Genomic DNA, 18,714 nt, shown 5'->3' with positions numbered 1-18,714 from the left:
AACATTGCGACTGGGAAAAGGTTTCCTCAAAGTCAACTCCTTGTCTTTGAATATATCCTTTTGCCACCAATCGCGCCTTGAAGGACAATACCTTCCCATCCGCCCCAAGTCCCTATGGGAACCGTTCCCTCAGGTGGATCCACGAGATCCATCACTTGGTTCGAATGCATGGAATTCATCTCAGATTCCATTGCATCAAGCCACTAGGATGAATCGGAATCAGATAACGCTTCCTTGAAGGTCCTTGGATCACATCCATGGTTAGGCTCATCATGGCCCTCTTCAAGAAGCAGACCAAACCTTATAGGTGGTCTCGAGACGTTCTCGGATCTTTTAGGATCTTGTATCTCCTCTCTTGGCTCTTCGGGTGTGGGTTCTACAATTGTGGGTGTCTCTCGAACCTCTTCGAGTTCTATCACCTCCCCTTTTTCTATCCAATAGAAATTCCTTTTCCAAAAAGGTTGCATTCCTAGAAACAAACACCTTTGTTTCTTGGGGATGATAGAAGTAGTATCCAATCGAATTCATTGGATATCCCACAAAATAGCATAAAATAGATCGACTATCCAATTTATATCCCACTACCTGCTTCATAAGCAGGGCACCCCATATTCTAAGATAAGAATACTTAGGAGGCTTACCCATCCATATCTCATATGGTGTATGCCTTTGAATGGACATTTAGTGGAATATCTTTTAATTTAAGTTATAGAGATCGTTTTCAAGTTTACCAGTACCAATCAAACATTCATTCATGTAAATGTTGCAAACACCTTTGCAAAATAAACAAGAATATCCATTTTTATCGGCATAGAAATGGAAACAATGTTTTTTCAAAATTAGGTACAAACAAAACATCTCATAAAATTAACTTAAACTATTGTTCAATAATAAGTAAACATCTTCAATAGCCTTGGCAGCAACTCTTGCTCCATTGCTCATCCTCTAGAAAGTCACACCTTCCTTAAGCATTCTACTTCTTCCCATCACCTGTAATCCATTACAGAGATGTGAGTCACAACCGGTATCTAATACCCAAGAAGTAGAGTTAATTGAAATGTTTACTTTAATTTAGAACATACCGTTTCCAGAACACTTCTGGGCCAGATATTCCTTGCAATTTCGCCTCCAATGTCCAGGCTTCTTGCAGTGATGACATTCATCAGCAGTCTTGTCAGCCTTAACTGGTGTGGCTGCCACAACGGGATTCGGAGATTGCCTCAACAAGGGCACGTTCTTCTTGGGACGTTGGAAAGAACGCTTCTTTCCATTCCCATGTGGATCAATCTTCGTACCAGATGAAGAACCCACATAAAGAACCAACTTCTCTTTCTTGATGGTGGATTCAAACGTAACAAGCATATTCACCAACTCCTCAAGGGTCGGCTCTAGCTTGTTCATGTTGAAGTTCACCACAAAAGGATCAAATGAGATAGGCAGCGATAACAGCAACACGTCGGTGGTCAACTCCGAAGGCAAGATCATATCCATGCTAACGAGCTTATCCACGAGCCCAATCAACTTTAGGCCATGCTCATGGACCGAGGCCCCATCTCGCATGCGCAAAGTGATCAGCTCCTTGACGGTAGCATGCCTAAGAGGACGTGTTTGCTCACCAAAGAGCTCCTTGAGGTGCAAATGAATGTCAGCAGCACTCTTTGCACCCTCAAAACGCCTCTGCAGCTCATCATTCATAGAAGTCAGCATATAACACCTGGCTATCAAGTCATGGTCACACCATTCCTTGTAAGCCCGTAATTCCTCAGGATTGCAGTCAGTCGGAGCCTCAACAGGGGCGACTCAGTCAGTGTATATGCTACCCTTTCCGAATTCAAGACGATTTTTAAGTTTCTTAGCCAAGTGAGGTAATTAGGTCCAGTTAATATGTGTTTGTCGAGTATTACGGATATCGGATTGCGAATCGAAGACATTGTCAATTTGTACTGAAAGTAAAACAGATAAATGTTGATGACTATTTAAAATATTTGGTAAGATATAAAGTATGGACTTTAACTTTATAAATATTTGCTCCCACTGTTTTTGACATCTTTCACTACCCTCTAGTGAAAACGGGAAACTCATTTCCTCAGTAGGTACGTAAGGTCCAATTAGCGAATTATGATCCCGATTATACAGCCAATCACAATTCCTAAAAGGTAGTTTCCCAATTGCATCACAATGCAACCCTTAACGTAAACTTTTGTCTCACGTTTGATTAGGACCCATTATAGACGTCGTTCATCTTTACGTGTCAAGCCTTACCCATTGATGTTGAACCTTAATGGACGGTCGCCATGAGTTCCCTCAATTATCTGAGCCGAAGTCATGGGAGTTCCACGTAGTTCACATCACCATGTCAATGAATGTCACAGCTTTCCGGCACTAAGGGCCCCCCCAAATAATATGAGCCGAGCCCCGAGTACGGGAAGCGTTCATCATGCACCCATTGTCGATGGAAGACAAGGAAATTATAACCAATTTTATAATTCCCCTTTTCGGGCTTGATATTAATTTTGAATCTTATTCAAAATGAGGGTTTTTAGTTTTGAAAGGTCTCATCATTAATTTTATTTTAAAAGCTCGCCATGTTTGATCGTATGTTTGCCGGATTCATGCAACTTTGTTATTATCATAATAATAACACACATACTCATTATTTATAACATATCATGCATATATTATAAACAGTAAACAAACAAGGATGATCAATCGCCCCAATACTAATGGACCGTGTGAGCTAAACACGGGCCTAGGTCCAATCCTAGGGTAAATGCACGGGATGCAAATGCAACTATTACATTAGCTTCCAATATTTACATGTCTTCGATCTTCATAATCATCATGGCCACCATCTTCCAATCTTGATCATCCACTATACTAATATTTACAAATAAATATCCATGGCAAATAGGGATACATCTCATGGGGGGTGGGAACGGGCCATAAACCAAGCCCACTTTAAATTTGATAATTATTACAATCATTCAACATCAAATATCCTAGCATACACCTAGCAAATTGGGCTTGGGCTTTTGATCATCCTTCATGCATAATATCACATATCATACACCATCAATTAATTATCACAATAATTAATTGATCCAATATTATATATCTTGATCCAATCACTAACCGCCACGATTATAAACTAAATTAACAAAGTATACAAACACATTTGTCTACTTTCAAATTAATTTATTTATAAACGAATTTCTTGTAAATCACCATTTACTATAAATAATTAAAGTTCAACTTAAATTATTTATTTCATGAGAAAATATTTGCAACTTTTGTAATTTTAAACTTAAGGGCCCAAAAAACTTATTTTTCACCAAAAACATTTTCGGCCCATTTAAAATTCACAAACATGTTAGCCATCCAATGGCCCAACAACTCAAGGTCCATGACACTTTGATATTCCAAAACACTTTTGGATACCCTAGCCGTCATCGCCGTCGCCGGAGCTCCGTCGCCGGATTCCGGCAAACTACCAAAAAATTTTTTTTTTTTATTAAAAACAAGGGGCTGTTTGGGCAGCCCCTCGGGCTGCCCTAGCTGCCCGAAACGGGCAGCCCGAGCTGCCCGAAATCCCCATCTTCATGCCTTGATTTCGTTGCAAAATTTTGTTATCATGCGGTTAGAAATCAATCTCAATATAATATCTTGTAGTTGCTACACAAAATCGTAACCATAGCTCGGATACCACTTGAAAGGGGATCGGTTACGGTGACCGGAAGCGCAACGGAAGCAACAAAAATTTCGAAAATCATATTTCTAGCAAAAATTTCGGCCACCATGACTAAGTGTAGCAAATACAATAAAAACACATTCATAGGGTGTTTGAGAGATATACCTATCAATCTTTAAAAGATTGATTGTGGCTCCAACTTTGTTGTTGAACAACAAAGCTCTTGTATGGCAAGAAAGATCTACAAGATCCACCTTTCTTTTGGACTCCTTTCTTCCAATCAAGCCCACCACCAACTAGGTAGATCCACCTTACACTTGCACTAGAAAATGTATGGCATTTTTCTTTGAGAAGTGAGTGTTTTTCTCCAACAATTGAAGAACAAGAAAATGAGAGAAAAATGGAGAGAATATTCAAGAAATTTCGGCCATTGTGAGGTTGAGAGAATGGGAGGGAGACTTGTCTTGGTTTGTGAAAAAGTTGAGGCATAAAGTTGCATGCCATGCCTTGAAAACTCAAAAAGTAGTCTCCCAACCCTTCACCTCCCATACATGCATATAATATGATTTTTAATCAAATTAAAAACCTTGGACTAAATTTTAATTATCTCAAATATATTTGAGACTAATTAAACATTACTTGAATTTACCCAAGTCCCACTAGTTAAATAATTAATTTAAATTGAGCTCTAAAAGACTCAATATAATTTAATTAATTCAACACTTGAATTAATTTAATTATTTTGGACTCTACTAGGTCCATTATTGTTTAATTAATTCAACACTTGAATTAATTTAATTTAGTCCATAATAATGTTTATGAAAATCACAATTTTCAAATACATTATTCACTTGGCCAAATTTTAATTTAGGAACACTTCCATAAATCAAAATTTATATTTCTCTCATAGAAGTCATACTTCTATTTTTCTTTACACTTATAAACTCATTTATAAGTCGTTCAACACATTGAACTATTTTCTCCTTTATAGAAGTCATACTTCTAATTTTCCTTACGCTTATAAACTCCTTTATAAGCCGTTCAACACATTGAACTATTTTTCTTCTCAACGGGATCTAGAAAGCTAGTACTTATGTGGCCTTCAATAGTTCATTGATACAACTAGCCGTGGGTTCACATCTCCATGTGATTCGGACTAAACATGTCCTTATATGTGTTAGAGTAGGTGCACGTCGAGCCAAGTGTTGGCCGACTGTTCACCATGAAACTCTTTGTGTAAACGATCTTTATTTTAATAATATTTGAATTTATTAATTTGGCGCATCTTTATCTTTATACCCATGCTAGCTGCATAGATAAAGCCCTTGAATATACAAATAGTAGAAAGAATATGAGATGCTCATATGATGAGTATCATGAAACTCATATTTGTAATACTGTATATTCTAAACCGTTCCTAGTCGATTCAGCCGCCACTAAGAAGGATAAAGGCCGCTCGAGTTAGAGACTAGTATCTGCGATGTGAGTACCATGTTTCATTGGAAGGGGACATTGTGATGTCCGAGCATGCAGATAGGTGCTCCTGGTAGAGTGCACTGAACAACCCTCCATAAAAGGACTTTCCAAGTGGTTCTCACTTATCGAGTGGAAAAGTCCTGGTTTATGGTTGTACACCATTAGTCCTTATGACCCGGGACAACATTGAGACTCTATGTGCTAGCGTTTCACTTTGACTTGTTTACCGACTCTTATGGGGTCATTAGGTGGCAAGATTGGGTGTTGCGGCGAAACATATAGGAGTCGATGCATTGTAGTCGGGGATTCACCGCTTACCTACGGGTATGGATATCCTATGTGTTTTTCATGTATGTGTGGGTTGAAATCTCTGATCAGAGTATGGTGGTAATTATGAAAGGGGTTTCATAGATTACACCATCGATGCAACCACGACATGACACATAGTATCGATTCATTGACAACTCTCGATAGACCAATAGTTGTCGAATCGGTCGGGATATATGAGTTGAAGGGACCGTACTGTACGCTAACCATAATTGAATGGTTCTTGCAGGCACTATCATGTGATACCTAGGAAATCACGTAAGCGATGCTGCTAGGCGTTTAACGTGATTGGTTGGGTACTATCAGACTTGAGTTCTGACGTTCTTGCTATCAAGGAGTTGATAAGTTGTAGTGACCCGTTCCAGAATCACCTACTAATCAAAAACTAAGCATGCAATTAACATAATTAATTAGGTTAATTGCATGCTTAGTTTTTGATTAGTAGGTGATTCTGGAACGGGTCACTACATAAGTAAGAATGGAGCAATTGGGGTATGCTCGTATAAGGACATGTTTAGTCCGAATCACATTGAGATGTGAACCCACGGATAGTTGTGTCAATGAACCATTGAGGGCCACACAAGTACTTGCTTAGTAAATCCCGAAGAGAAGTAAAATAGTTCAATGTGTTGAACGGCTTATAAATGTGTTTATAAGCGTAAAGAAAATTAGAAGTATGACTTCTATGAGAGAAATATAAATTTTAATTTATGGAAGTGTTCCTAAGATTAAAATTTGGCCAAGTAAATAATGTAGTTGAAAATTGTGATTTTCATAAACATTATTGGGGACTAAATTAAATTAATTCAAGTGTTGAATTAATTAAACACTAGTGGACCTAGTAGAGTCCAAATAATTAAATATAATTCAAGTGTTGAATTAATATTATTGAGTCTAGTAGAGCTCAATTAAAATAATTATTTAACTAGTGGGACTTGAATAAATTCAAGTAGTATTTAATTAATCTCAAATGTGTTTGAGATAATTAAAATTTAGTCTATGGTTTTTAATGTGTTAAAAACTATATTATATGCATGTCATTCTAGGGTTTGCATGCTTTGGGGAGGTGAAGGGTTGGAGACTAGGCATGCAACTTTTTGTTGCTTTTGAGAGTTGCTTTTCTCACAACCTAGACTCAACTTCACTCCTCATTCTACACCTCCCTTTGGCCGAAATCTTGAAGCTTTTCTCTCCCTAAAAAATTTCTTCTTGTTTTGTTCTTCAATTTGTTGAGAGCAAAATTTCTCTTTGAAAAATCCTTTTGATTTTCTAGTGCAAATCAAGAGGGGATTTACATAGCTAAGTGGTGGGCCTAATTCTTGAAGGAGAAAAGGGTGTGCTTGTAGATTTGTCTACCAAAGAAGAGCTAAAGTATTCATACTTTAGTTGGAGCCATTTCATCAACTCTAAGGGGTTGATAGGTAAATCACTAAAACATCCTATGCATGTTTTTGTTATTTTTGTAAATATTGCACAAATAATCAAGGTGGCCGAAATTTCATGTCATTTTTGAAAATTTATGCTTCCGTTGCGTTTCCGGCCACCGTAACCGGTCCGCTTTCAATATGAGCATACCCCAATTGCTCCATTCTTATTTATCAACTCCTTGATAATAAGTAACGTCAGAACTCAAGTCTGATAGTACCCAACCAATCATGTTAAACGCCTAGCAGCATCGTTTACATGATTCCCTAGGTATCAAATGATAGTGCCTGCAAGAACCATTCTATTATGGTTAGCGTACAGTACGGTCCCTTCAACTCATATATCCCGATCGATTCGACAACCATTGGTTTATCGAGAGTTGTCAATGAATCGATACTATGTGTCATGTCGTAGTTGCATCGATGGTGTAATCTATGAAACCCTTTCATAATTACCACCATACTCTGGCCAGAGATTTCAACCTACATACACATGATAACACATAGGATATCCATACCCGAAGGTAAGCGGTTAATCCCCGACTACAATGCATCGACTCCTATGTGTTTCGACAGAACACCCAACCTTGCCACCTGATGACCCCATGAGAGTCGGTAAACAAGTCAAAGTGTAATTCTAGCACATAGAGTCTCAATGTTGTCCCGGGTCATAAGGACTAATTCTGTACAACCATAAACTAGGACTATTCCACTCGATAAGTGAGAACCACTTGGAAAGTCCTTTAATGGAGGGTTGTTCAGTGCACTCTACAAGGAGCACCTATCTGCATGTTCCGACATCACAATGTCCCCTACCAATGAAACATGGTACTCACATCGCAGATACTAGTCTCGAACTCTAGCGGCCTATATCCTTCTTAGTGGCGGCTGAATCGACTAGGAACCGTTTAGAATATACAGTATTACAAATATGAGTTTCATGATACTCATCATATGAGCATCTCATATTCTTTCTACTATTTGTATATTCAAGGGCTTTATCTATGCAACTAGCATGGGTATTCAGATACAGATGTGCCATAATAATAATTTCAAATATTATTAAAATAAAGACTGCTCATACATAGAGTTTCATTGTGAACACTCGACCAACACTTGGCTCGACGGGCATCTACTCTAACATTACTTTGATGATATCCTAGTGTATAGCAAGAATCTTGAAGAGCATGTTAAACACTTGAAACTTGTGCTAATCACATTAAGGGCTGAAAATTTGTATGCTAACTTAAAGAAGTGTGATTTTTGTACAAACAAACTTGTGTTTCTTGGTTTCGTTGTGAGTTCACAAGGGATACAAGTGGATGAAGACAAGGTAAGTGCTATTCGAGATTGGCCATCGCCTACTACTGTTGGTCAAGTCCGAAGCTTTCATGGTCTTGCAAGCTTCTATAGGAGGTTTGTAAGGGATTTTAGCACATTGGCGGCACCGATGACGGCGGTCATCAAGAAGAACGTTCCATTCTGTTGGGGCGAGGAGCAAGAGAAGTCCTTTAATATTATCAAGAAAAAATTAATTAATGCTCCTTTACTTGTATTACCTGATTTTTCTAATACGTTTGAAATTGAATGAGATGCATCAGGTGTAGGTATTGGAGGAGTGTTAATGCAAGGAGGACGGCCGGTGGCGTACTTTAGTGAGAAGCTCAATGGAGCAGCGCTGAACTATCCCACGTATGACAAGGAGTTCTACGCACTTGTGAGGACCCTCGAGACGTGGCAGCACTACTTGAGGCCTAAGGAGTTTGTGATTCATACGGATCATGAGTCTCTAAAGCACCTTAAGGGTCAACAAAAGTTGAATAAGCGGCATGCCAAGTGGGTGGCATTCATAGAGACATTTCCCTACATGATCAAATACAAGAAAGGTAAGGAAAACGTAGTGGCCGACGCACTATCACGAAGGTACACACTTTTCTCCACTTTAGATTCTAAGATTTTAGGGTTTGAACTTGTGAAGGAATTGTATGTGCTAGATGATGACTTTAAGGTTGTGTTTGAAACTTGTATGCATGGTCCACATGATAAATTCTACTTGCATAAAGGTTTCTTGTTTAGAGAGGATAGATTGTGCATTCCCAAGTCATCAATTCGTGAATTACTTGTTAGGGAAGCACATGGGGGTGGACTAATGGGACACTTTGGAGTGGCTAAGACTTTAAGTGCATTGCATGAACATTTTTATTGGCCACACATTAAGCGTGATGTTGAGCGTATTTGTGAGAAGTGCATAACTTGTAGACAAGCTAAATCTAGGACACTACCACATGGATTATATACACCACTTCCTGTCCCTAGTGAACCTTGGGTTGATATCTCTATGGACTTTGTTTTGGGGTTACCTAGGACAAAGAAGGGGAGGGACTCTATATTTGTTGTTGTGGATAGGTTTTCTACAATGGCAAACTTTATTGCTTGTCACAAGACTGATGATGCATCTAACATTGCGGACCTATTCTTTAGAGAAGTCGTTAGGCTGCATGGCATGCCTAGGACCATTGTATCGGACCGTGATGTTAAATTCTTAAGTTATTTTTAGAATACACTATGGGCTAAACTTGGTACTAAATTACTGTTTTCTTCGACCTGTCACCCTCAAACTGATGGTCAAACTGAGGTAGTTAATAGGACGTTAGGAACTTTATTACGTGCTATTCTCAAGAAGAACTTAAAGAATTGGGAGAATTGCTTGCCATTTGTTGAGTTTGCTTATAATCGTTGTGTGCATTCTACTACTAACTATTCGCCATTTGAAATTGTATACGGTTTTAATCCTTTGACTCCGTTGGATTTGATGTCTTTACCTGTGAGTGAAAGGTTAAACATGGATGGCAAAAAGAAGGCTGAATTTGTTAGGGGGTTACATGAAAAAGCCAAAGCCAACATTGAGAAGAAGAATGAACAATATGCTAGGCAAGCCAACAAAGGGAAAAAGAAGGTGGTATTTGAGAAGGGCGATTGGGTGTGGCTACACTTGAGGAAGGAGAGGTTTCCGGAGAAGCGACGCTCAAAGCTATTACCTAGGGGCGATGGGTCATTCCAAGTTCTTGAGAGGATCAATGACAACGCCTACGAACTCGACTTGCCAGGTGAGTACAACGTAAGTTCTACATTCAATGTTAGTGATTTGTCGTTGTTTGATGTAGGTGATGAGCAAGATTTGAGGACAAATCCTTTTCAAGAAGGGGAGGATGATGCGAACGTGGACGTCCCAAGGAAAGCATGGGATCCTTTGCAGTTGCCGGAGGGACCAATCACGAGGGGTCGACTAAAGAGATTTAAGGAGGAACTACTAGGAGTCATGAGCAAGCCTGAAGGGGTCGTGATGCATGGGAGTACGTTTGGAGGCCAACGGAATGTCATTCAAGCATTGGGGGAGCTGACCGAGTCTGGACGGACCTGCACACGACCTACACACGGGGTCTGTGTCCTTTACAACCTGAGATGAGCTTTTCCAGTGCCTGCACGGACCTGAAGACGGACCCACGCATGGGGTCCGTGCCCTATGTTATTGGCGAAGACAGTGCCTACACGGACCCGTACACGGAGGTGAGCACGGGGTCCGTGTCCCTTGTTCCCGACTGAAGATTAATTACAGTATGTACACGGACCCGTCTACGGATGTCTGCACGGGGTCCTGTGTCCTATGTTTTCTGCGCGGATTTGTTTCCTTTTCTAGAGTTTTATTATTTTGGGAGACTAGATTTTGATATATTTTCTTTATTATAATGTATTTGGACGAAAAATTACACACAATACAGATATTATTTTGAGTTTATCAAATTTGTGAGAATTTTCTCTCAAAATTTTCAAAGCTTTAGCTTTGTTAATTCAAAATCAAACTTATCAAAGTTTTTAACTTTGTGGCGTTTGTCGATCGTTGCTTGTGCGGATTGTCGTAGGCAAAGTTCTTCGAAGGTTCGTATAGTTTTCGATTGTTTATACTCGTATTTATTTGTTGCTAAACTCTTGCTAGTTTAGAGGTGAATATCACACAATACTTGAATCAAAAGATCGGGAAAACACACGCGTCTTGTTATTGTAATTGAATAGAGGGTGCGATTCACTTTTAATCGTGTTTGCTATTTATTCGTATCAAGATTCACATCACAATATATGGTCTCAAGCAGGCGTCAAGGAGATGGAACCTCAGATTTGATAGCACTATCAAAAAGTTTGGTTTTGCTAAGAATCGTGAGGAACCATGCGTGTACAAGAAAGTTAATGGGAATGCAGTGACATTCCTGGTACTTTATGTTGATGATATCCTGCTCATTGAGAATGATGTAGGATTATTGCAGTCAACTTAAGTGTAGTTAGCAAGTAAATTCTCCATGAAAGAAATGGGTGAAGCGTCCTATGTATTGGGAATACTAATCTATAGAGATAGATCAAAGAGGATGCTGGGACTCACCCAAGTCACTTATATCAATACCATTTTGAAACGATTCTCTATGGAAGAGTCCAAGAGAGGATACTTACCAATATGTCATGGTGTTACTCTATCTAAAGTTTTGTGTCCCAAAACTGATGAAGAGATAGAGATGATGATATGTATTCCATAAGCGTCAGCTATTGGTAGTATCATGTATGGTATGATATTGATATGTCCTGATGTTGCTTATGCTTTGAGTGTTACAAGCATATATCAGGCGAACCCTGGTCCAATGCGTTGGAAAGCCGTGAAAGATATTCTTAAGTGCTCGAGAAGCACTAAGAACTTGTTCATGGTTTATGGGGATGGAGAATTGAAATTGGAAGGCTACACTGATTCTAGCTTCCAATGTGACGTAGATGATTCGAAATCGACCTCTGGTTTTGTATTCATGCTATATGGTGCGGCTGTCTCTTGGAAAGGTTCCAAGCAAGACAGCGTTGCGGATTCCACCACTGAAGCTGAATATATTGCTGCATCTGATGCAGCCAAAGAGGTAGTATGGATGAGGAATTCTGTCCAAGAGTTGGGCGTTATTCCTAATAGAGTTGATCCAGTCCCGTTGTACTAGGACAACACTGGTGCCCTCGCGCAAGCAAAGGAACCAAAGTCTCATCAGCGATCCAAACATGTACTGAGGAAATTCCACATCATACGGGAGATAGTGGGAAGAGGAGACATATCAGTTGAAAGAGTCCCCTCTGCAGATAATGTTGCTGATCCACTTACATAGCCTTTGCCAGGACCATTGTTTCAGAAACATCGCGAAACAATGGGATTATAGTTAAGGGTAGTTGGCTCTAGGGCAAGTGGGAGATTGTTAGAGTAGATGCCCTGCAAGCCAACGGTTGGCTAGGGAATTTATTGACTCAAGTGAAATAAACAATCTTTATTTTAATATAATTTAACTTTTAATGGTTTCGTAATACTTTATCTGTATACCCATGCAAGCAGCATAGATAAAGTCCTTGATTATGCTTTAATACAAATGAATCGTAATTCGATGTTGAAACTCATTTGTAAACACTGCATATTTTAATTCGTTCCTAGTCGATTCAGCCGCCTAAAACATGGATACAAGTCGCTTGAGTTCGAGACTAGCATCTATGATGTTGTGTACTGCGTTTCTTGGTAAGGGCATAGAGATGTCCAAACATATAGATAGATAGTCATATGATGATTATACCGAACAACCCTCCCTCGGACTTTCCAAGTGGTTATCATTCATCGAGAGGATAAGTCTGTTGTTATGATTGTACACCATTAGTCCTTATGACCCGGGACAACACTGAGGCTCTATATGCTAGGGTTGTGCTTTGACTCGTTTACCGGCTCCAGGAGAGTCATCAGGTGGCGAGGTTGGGTATAGTTGCGACACATATAGGAGCCAGTGCATTGTAGTCGGGGATTCACCGCTCACCTGCAGGTGTGGATATCCTATGTGATCTTATGTAATAATAGTGCATCGAATCTCTGGCCAGAGTATGAGATGTACATTGGAGAAGGAGTTCTCCAAATAGTACACGCGATGCCACTATTATAGTTATTACTTAGTTATCTGATAAATATGCAACCCTCGATGAACCAATGGTTGCAGATTCGATCGGGATATATGAGATGAAGGGACCGTACTGTACGTTAATCATAATCGACTGGTTCTTGCAGGCACTATCAGTGATACCTAGGGGATCATGGGCCGATGCTACTAGAAACTCTTACCATGATCCGATGGGTGCAATCAGAAATGAGTTCTGACATTCTTGATCAAGGTGTTGATGAAAAGAATGAGGCTAACTAGGGTAAGCCCGAATAAGAATAAATATTATTCTGAATCACAAAGAATTGTGAACCCACGGCTAGCTGTATCCCTGAACCATTGAGGGTCGCACAAGTACTGGATTGTTTGTTCCCGTTGAGAGAATAAATTTAAGAAGTTGAATTTATATTATATAGTAAATTCAAGGAGTTGAATTTATGATAATTAAATTTTGAGAGAATAAATTCAAGTAGTTGAATTTATAAAATTTGAGAATTTAATTTATTAAACTCAAATGTTGGGTTTATTAAATATTAAATTATGGAGGTGATGTAAATTCAAGTAGTTGAATTTATGATTTAAATAATAAATTCAAATGTTGAATTTATAATGTATTTAATTTATTAAGCTCAAAAGTTGAGTTGATTAATTAATAAATTAAATATGGTGGATAATATGTTTAATGGGCTTGTAGGGGTACAAGTCCAACATATTAAATAATTAAAATTTTAATGGACTTTGATTAAATTAATTAAACTAGTTGGACTAGCCCAATTAATTAAATAAAGCCCATTAATGTTAATTATGTAATTAGGGTTTAATTTAATAACACATGAAAACAAAAATAAAAAACCTAGCCACCCCACCACATGGTTTTAACGTGAGCCTCCCTTCAATGAAAAAAAAATAATTGGCCACTTCCTCTTGAAGAATTTTTGAGCCGCCTCTCAATTATTTTCTCTCCTACGAAAAACTTCTTTTAATTCTCTAGTGCGAATTAGAAGAGGAACAAATCATCTAGTCGTGGACCTGATTAGAAGAAAGGAGTCTCTTGAAGAAAGTTCGTAGGGATTCATCAAGAGCTAGATCCGTAATACCGGATCAGTTGGTGCCACGTGATTTATTCACAAAAGGTATAAATTTCTAAACATCCTATGAATGTTTTTCATAAAATCATACGAGCGTCCAAACACATCTTGAATGTCAAGATCTAAAATTTTTAAAACTTCCGCTGCGATTGGGCGTGTAGAAACCGAGATCCAACACTTCTCCCCTCACGACATCTCCAATCATATTCATCATATTCGTATTCGTATTCGTATCAACGGAAACACGGTCGTCGGGCTCCCACTGGGACCATAACCCTCACGATATTTCTAACATGTAGTAGTCACAATCCCTTCACGTCCTTCAACATGTTATCATCACATAATAAAAACATGTATATAATATCATTTTTTATTTTGAAACCAAGCATGCAACATGTCTTTTAAATGCCCATATTCAAATCATAAAAATCATAGACATTTAAAAATCATAACTTAACATATTAAAAATCATAAACATCTATGGACAGTTTTAAAAAAAACATTTTAATTTAATAAACGTTTAAAATAAACATTTAGGTCATAAACATTTAAAATAAACGTTTTAGCATATTAAATTATAAAACATTAAACATATTAACGTCTTAAAAATTCATAAACATTTAAAATTGACATATTAACATATAAACATCCATAATCATTGAAAATAATCATATTACATATAAAACAGCATTACGGGCACTGCCATGACGTTTACTAATTTTTAAGTGTAAAAAGAACGTTTTACCCCTAGACGTAAAATTCCACATTTTTGACATTTTATTAATTTCATTGACTCTAACATGTCCCAAATAATTATTTAAGCTTACATGAATTTTCTCATATTTTTATTTAGCTTAAATCGAGGACTTCTAAATTAATCTTTAAATGTGACGTATTAATGCGTTTTAATCCCGAATTAAACCAAACCTTATTATAAAATTCCCAAACTAAAAACTTAGACTTATAATAATTATTTAAGCTTAAATATAATTTTCATAATTTTATAAAGCATAAAACTAGGTGTTTCAATTAATGCGTTAATTAACATTTCGTGCGGCGATTAAATCTCGAATAAATCCAAAACTCATTATTTTGATCCCAAATTTTTATCATAGCCTTTTTATTATTTATTCTACCATTCCATGTCATGAGCCACCCCCGTGGACCCATGGAATCAATTTTGGCTTAACTAATCTCGTTTTTAACCCTTCGACGAACACACCGAGCCATCTCCTAATTTATCCGAGCCACGCCCGAGCCACCTTGAACCAAAACCTAGCCAACACACCTAGGGACCCTCCTGACCAAGCCCAACCCATAGAACCAGCCCCTAAGTCGCACCATCCCTGCTGGAACTTGACTTAATATTCTGCATGTGTGTGTGTCTTGTGTTCTAGTTGTACTAGGACTCCTAGCTAGCCTAGGACACCTCCAGCTGGTTAACCCTCGACCCAACCTGACCCTAACCACTCTGGACCACGCTCAGACCAAGCCCAGACCGACCCCAAGCTCCAAAACCGAAGCTCCACCAGCAATAGCATAATATGGCCGAGAAACCCACCTACCTTGGACTCCACGTTTCTGTTGATAGGACCTAACCAACCACACAAGACCTTGAACCAGCCCCTTGTGCCCCTTCTTAGGACCCTAAGGACCTAAACTAGCCCGGCCTCAAAGCCCTTGGCTGAGCCACAGCCCCTGCACAACTTGTTGTACCCTGCGCTACAATTTTGCTACAACTCTTGGGTGGAGTCCTAGCTTGCTAGGACTCCTCCCCAGCCCATGGTCTCAAGTCCTAGCGTGGCTAGGACTCTTCCCTTGACTCAACAACGTCCCTAGCCATGCCTTGGTCCCAACCAAAGCCATGCCAAACCTTTAATTCCCTTAAACCGTAACCTCCTCCCCACCATGACAGCAACTTGCCACCAACTTTTATTCCTGATCGTGTGCAGTATTTTGTGTGTGTTTAAGACCCTTTAAAAAGTGTAAAAACATGCCCCTTTTTAATCCAATACATGGCAGCCTCTTCATGCACACTTGTATCATGATTTTGGATCAAAACCACATGTTTTAAAATTCATGTTTGCATAAAAACGAAAATACATCCAAGTGCAACTTATTTTTCATGCAATCCAATTTTAAATAAATACTATGGTGTGAATGATGAGTAAAAGGGAGAATATGGCGTGCCTTTGCGTTTTAAACACACGAAAACCGTTGACGGATCGAAGAACGACGGCGAGGAGATGACGGCTAGAAGACCTTTGCAAAAACTTGAAGCTTCTCCCTTGAAAATTACTATGTGGATGCCGTGTAATTTGTATGAAAGAGGGGTGGGGAGAGTTTTTCCAATTTTTAAAGAGTGGTGGCCGATTATTTTTTATGCTAGAATAGGGTTTTAGGGTAGATTTTGAACTTTAAACAGTTAATTAGTCACTAATAAGGCTTAAGCCCACTAAGTTGGTAAATTAGGCCCATTAGTGCTTAATTAAAATATTTAAAAGATTTAAAAATAATTTTGCTTAAATAAGTTTGTGAATTTATTAGCCGGGTTGTCAAAACATTTGCATTTTTACTAAAAATCCAACACCGATAAAATTTACGTCCCAGCGTATAAAATCACTTCCAAACTCCTTAATTTCAAAAATAATAAAAAGCATCACCCATATTTTAAATAATTAAAAACAATTAACCAATAAAAACATTTTCTATTTTACAGCCCTCGGTCTCCGTTCCTCGATCGCAACTCGAATAACCTTTAAAAATACATTTTAATGCAACCATTCAGAAAAATATAATTTTAAACATGTAAACATGCACAACATAATTAATTAATGCAATTAACAAGTAATTAAAATACAAGAGAATTTAATAGTTGCATGCATGAGGTTTTCGTGAACTTTTAAATTTTCGGGACGTTACATATGCGCTTAAGACAACGGAACTGTTGTTGAACAATGTCCATTCAAAGGTAGTTGACAAGACACCATATGAGATTTGGATGGGTAAGCCACCCAAATATTCTTATCTTAGAATATGGGGGTGCCCTGCTTATGTGAAGCAGGTAGTGGGAGATAAATTGGATAGTCGATCCATTTTATGTTACTTTGTGGGATATCCAAGGAATTCAGTTGGATATTATTTCTATCATCCCCAAGAAACAAAGGTGTTTTTTTCTAGGAATGCAACCTTTTTGGAAAAGGAATTTCTATTGGATAGAAAAGGGAAGATGATAGAACTCGAAGAGGTTCGAGAGACACCCACAATTATAGAACCCACACCCAAAGAGCCAAGAGAGGATATACAAGCTCCTAGAAGATTCGAGAGAGTCTCGAGACCACCTATGAGGTATGGTTTGCTTCTTGAAGAGGGTCATGATGAGCCTAACCATGGATGTGATCCAAGGACCTTCAAGGAAGCGTTATCTGATGACGATTTATCCAAGTGGCTTGAAGCAATGTAATCTGAGATGAATTCCATGCATTCGAACCAAATGTGGAATCTCGTGGATCCACCTGAGGGAATAGTTCACATAGGGTGTAAATGGATTTACAAGAGGAAACTTGGGGCGGATGGGAAGGTATTGACCTTCAAGACGCGATTGGTAGCAAAAGGATATACTCAAAGACAAAGAGTTGACTTTGATGAAACCTTTTCTCCAGTTGCAATGTTCAAGTCCATAAGGATATTGCTAGCCATAGCTGCATGGTATGACTATGAGATATGGCAGATGGATGATACGATAGTCTTTCTTAATGGGGATATTAAGGAAGAGATCTACATGTCTCAACCCGAAGGGTTTACATCTATCGGAAGTGAGCATATGGTATGCAAACTTCAGAGATCTATTTATGGTCTAAAGCAGGCATCTAGGAGTTGGAACCTTAGATTCGATAGTACAAATAAAGAGTTTGGTTTTACTAATAATACTAAGGAACCCTGTGTGTATAAGAAGGTCAGTGGGAGTGTTGTGACATTCATGGTGTTGTATGTTGATGACATAATACTCATTGGGAATGATGTAGGAATGTTGCAATCAACTAAGATATGGTTAGCGAGTAAGTTCTCAATGCAGGACTTGGGTGAAGCATATTTTGTATTGGGAATACATATCTATAGAGATAGATCAAAAAGATTGCTTGGTCTCAGCAAGTCCACATACATTGATACCATCGTGAAGCGGTTCTCGCTCGATGTGTTAGAGTAGGTGCCCGTCGAGCCAAGTGTTGGCCGAGTGTTCACAATGAAACTCTATGAATAAGCAATCTTTATTTTAATAATATTTGAAATTATTATTTTGGCAAATCTTTATCTGTATACCCATGCTAGCTGCATAGATAAAGCCCTTGAATATACAAATAGTAGAAAGAATATGAGATGCTCATATGATGAGTATCATGAAACTCATATTTGTAATACTGTATATTCTAAACGGTTCCTAGTCGATTCAGCCGCCACTAAGAAGGATATAGGCCGCTCGAGTTAGAGACTAGTATCTGCGATGTGAGTACCATGTTTCATTGGTAGGGGACATTGTGATGTCCGAACATGCAGATAGGTGCTCCTTGTAGAGTGCACTGAACAACCCTCCATAAAAGGACTTTCCAAGTGGTTCTCACTTATCGAGTGGAAAAGTCCTGGTTTATGGTTGTACAGAATTAGTCCTTATGACCCGGGACAACATTGAGACTCTATGTGCTAGAATTACACTTTGACTTGTT

Source organism: Primulina eburnea, chromosome 2 (assembly GCF_022965805.1).
Source record: "Primulina eburnea isolate SZY01 chromosome 2, ASM2296580v1, whole genome shotgun sequence".
Lineage (NCBI taxonomy): Eukaryota > Viridiplantae > Streptophyta > Magnoliopsida > Lamiales > Gesneriaceae > Primulina > Primulina eburnea.
The sequence above is the reverse complement of the archived record's forward strand: the minus strand, read 5'-3'. Positions refer to the sequence as shown.